Below are 4,306 nucleotides of genomic sequence, written 5' to 3' on the forward strand. Positions count from 1 at the left end.
TTATACGAATATGTCATATTCATCAGTGATGTAATCAAGCTTTTAGTAAAATCAGAAGTTCATGTAATTTAAAAAAATTAAAATTTTAAATAATTATGATAAATTAAGTTATGATATGATGTAATGTTTCCTTGGTATCATGTATTTGTGTTTCACATAAATAATTGTGCCACTTATATATATGTTGCTATCTTCTATTTAGACAATTAAATAATAGGGTAAAAATACAGGCCAAGGCACCAAGGCTCAGGGCAACACTTTATAACAAGAAAATTTATTCTACATAATCAAATACTCACACCAACATTATGAGTTCCAAATTCTAAAAAAAAGCAACTTATTGGATTAATACACGAATTTTCTTAACTCAAATACAACATCTGAGTTAAAAGTTATTGAATATTTCGGAACTCGTAGAAGCAGAACTGTAACTCTGCCCCTGTTGATGATAAATTGAGCTTAATTAATTACATCACCTCACTCTTAGGGAGACAACCTAACCTCCCAAGTTTTTCAATATACTCACATGAAACACAAAACCTTAGTGGTTTGCAACCATCATTTGTCTTACATCTGTGCCCACAACCTTTTTTCCCAAGATTTGGGAGTATAACTTGTTCAAGAATTTGTATTTCTGAATGAAGCTCTCTTAGAGCAACAACATGGTGAACTGCACATCATAAACAAATTTAAGATCAATTTAATTACCATCAATATAAGAGAGATATGTGCATCGTCCGTGTACTTTTTTTTTTACACCAGCAAGTATCTTTACCTGTTTTAGCGGATCATCCATTTCTCAGGTAAAAATATAAAAATAGATGACCTGCTACAAAAGGTAAAAGTTATCTGATAATATAAAAAAAAAATACACCGACGGTGCACCAAACTTAAACTAATAGACGAATCTAGAGTGGATTCTATGGAGTAAAGCATCTAGTACACCCCTGAATTATGACCAAGTTTGTTACGACACACTCTAACTTCACGGGGTCTTATTACTCCTGAACTAAATTTTAGCGTATTTTTGTCATCCTTTTTAGTTGACGTGACACCTTTTATCAACCTTTTTAGCTGACGTGACACCTTTAACGTGGACCTCATTTTATGTGATAAAGGTGCCTTGTCAGCACAAAAGGATAACAAAAATATGTTAAAATTGAGTTCAGAGGTAAGAGGATCCCTGTGAAATTAGAATATGTTGTAACAACTTTGGTCATAATTTATGGGTGTATGGATGCTTATCTCGATTCTATACGTTCAACTGTACTCCTTACTTTCAGTCAGGATATAGCCTTTGAGCTACAGGTTCATCTGAGTCTAGTAATTTTAGACACAAAATATGTATGTATGTATATATATATGTATGTATATATGTATACACGTAAGAAATCATCAAAAGTTAATAATTATTAAATCTAAACTCATAATTTAAAAAGTGTAGCTAGTTTAGTGGTAAGAAGTTTCTAGACTGAACTTATCAAGTTTAAATCATGAATCTGTTGTTTTTATATCGATAAGTATACAAGTACATATGCAAAAAATATTTATGCTTATGTATTAGATATGAACCTGAAGCCATCATGAAGAGGATAGTGAAAAAGAAAGCTAGTGTAAAAGATGAGCACTTGCTAGCCATGTTTCAAATATATTTTGAATTGTAGAGAATAATTGAAGAAATAGAATGTGTAAACTGCATTTTTTCTTTCAATAAAAGGTCCCATATATAGATGTCCATCAAGTGAATTGATCATAAAAGGGTACATATTAGTGACAGTGACGGAATCAAGATTTTTACTAAGAATTCAAAATATGAGGAAATAATATACACACACGAAAGAAAAAGGAATTTGATATCTACTATATATATAGACGAGAGAGAATTGCTCGGATGGTAAACATCTCTCACTTCCAATCTGAAGGTTATGAGTTCGAGTCATCAAAAAAGCAAAATGGGTGGGAGCTCCCGGAGTGGGGTCAATTTTTTTAATTTTTATAAAAATATCTACTATTTATATGTAAAAGATAATTTTTGGACAAACAACATAAATTCCGATAGTTTGGAGTTTAATTACACAAAATTTCGACATTTTACATAATTATTGAAATCCCAATTTTGGGTATGTCGAGATACATAATTAGCTCCCGATAAATCCAACGAAAATACATTTTTTCTTTATAAAGATACATAATTAACGTTCGATACATTTCTTTTGATTTTGGGTCTGTCGTGATATATAATACATCCAACAAAGATACATTTTTTTTCTTGTAAAGACACAAAATTAGCTCCCAATATATTTAATTCGATCTTGAGTCTGTCGAGATACACAATTAGCTCCTCGATACATCCAACAATACGAAGGTACATAATTAGTTGAGATTTTTGTAATTATTTAATAAGGATGAAAATTTGTATAAATATAGTAAGTTAAGACGTATATTTATGTTATTTTAACCAAATTTTAATTATATAAATAATATAATTTTTCCCTCGATCTTAGCTGATTCTGCCCCTAATAATCCACACGCAATAAATATGCAGCTACTCCTGCTCCCTGCCGACACTGCTCTCATTAAATATGTACATTAAAATTGCAACCAAATATCTGCAACTGCATTCATTGTTGGATAAAATATAATATAAGGGTATTTTGGCTAAATTGTGAATCAATAATAATAGCATATTTAGCATAATTTTATAAATGGCATTTTGAAAATGTGCTGGGTATGCAGATTTTATTGCTTTACATTTTGCGAAGGTAGAGAGTATTTAATTTTCGAAAGACCTCAAAAACAGATTTGAAAAGAAAATACAATTTTAAAGAAGTTATATTGAAAAAATAGTAATGAAGAAAACATGTTGAAAAAATAGAGAAAAAATAGTAAAACAATAAATAATACTTCCTCCGTTTAAAAAAAATGACCTATTTTTTTTTTTTAGTCCGTTTAAAAAGGAATGATCCCTTTTCTTTTTTGACAGTACTTTAATTTCAATTTTCTACATGACATATTTAGGACCGCAGGATTAAAGAGTATTTTGGTACATTTGACATAACTTTAATTTAAGACCACAAAATTCAAAAGTCTTCTTTATTTTCTTAAACTTTGTGTCAAGTCAAAATAAGTAATTCTTTTTGAAACGGAGAAAGTATATAATATGATAAATCGGAGCAAAAGGCGCACCATGTGATGATAATTAAAAAAATAAAGAATAAGATAATAATAGAGTAAGATTAATGATAATATTGGTAAGGAAGACTAGACAATGTATTTTATCCTAATCTTCAACCTAAATATATATCCTCCACTACAACGTCATATATTTAGTCATTAGTAAGCTGAAGGAGTGTCATGTTCTTCCTTATAATCACTTTCCCCAATATTTATTACGGCTACCTCTACTCTACCTCTCCTCAGGCCCACCTTAGGCCACCTCATATACCTCTTTAGTGAGGCATATGTGCGTCTCCTCTTCATGTGTTTGTAGTGATGTATATCGGTCAGTTCGGTTTGGTTTTGTATATCATCGATTCAGTTTGTTGGTTTTTGCTTTGTAAACACGCTAAATCGTTAATCAAACCAATAAGATATATTCGTTATTGATCTTCAGTTAATTGATCATTGGTCTTTATCGATTCAGTTTTCGGTTTAACCGATAAGAAAATGCTCCCCTAATTTTTCTTTACTTTCTGTTATTTTAATTTGTTTTACACTATCTTCATGTATAATGTTTATACAAGTTAAAAGAACTAAGACAACAACTATAAAATATAAAAGACAACAAGGTATGTAAATAGAATCTAAAGCCACTATTATCTAAGTGGGAATACAAATATAATTTTAATATAATCTTATTAGGTTATCGGTCTAATGACTCACTAAAACCTTAAAATCAAAAACCAAACCGATAGCTCAATAAAATTTTTTACAAAATCATTAAAAAATTGTTAACCCAATAATCCAATACCGATAAATCAATAACATTTTTATCAGTTAGATTTATCGATTCATTTTTTGCACACCCCTACATGCCTAAACCATCGCAATCTTATTTCCGTCATCTTGTCCATCACAAAAACTGCTCCCACCTAGCAACATAAAAGGAAATTTGTCACGTAAAATTGGAGAAGGGAGTAATATATAAACCACACATCTCGAATCTTACATTACAATATATAAAGTACTATACAAAAGGTGAATGTAGTTCACATATTCTAAATTATATCAATAAAAATTAGCCATTGACAAAATTTTGCATATAAATAGCAAAACTTTTGTATATAAATAGCAAAATACATCATCT

At 29.8% G+C, this 4,306-nt stretch overlaps 1 long non-coding RNA gene across 1 annotated transcript; it reads right to left on the bottom strand.

The window, feature by feature from the left end:
• Nucleotides 1-211: 211 nt before the first annotated feature.
• On the bottom strand, nt 212-1,826 carry LOC124894425. The gene is made up of 2 exons (XR_007051170.1): nt 1,573-1,826; nt 212-670 (listed from the first exon to the last, which is right to left on the bottom strand). It is a non-coding gene; the product is annotated as an uncharacterized LOC124894425 (long non-coding RNA).
• Nucleotides 1,827-4,306: the final 2,480 nt, after the last annotated feature.

This window comes from Capsicum annuum, unplaced genomic scaffold (genome assembly GCF_002878395.1).
Source record: "Capsicum annuum cultivar UCD-10X-F1 unplaced genomic scaffold, UCD10Xv1.1 ctg73931, whole genome shotgun sequence".
Lineage (NCBI taxonomy): Eukaryota > Viridiplantae > Streptophyta > Magnoliopsida > Solanales > Solanaceae > Capsicum > Capsicum annuum.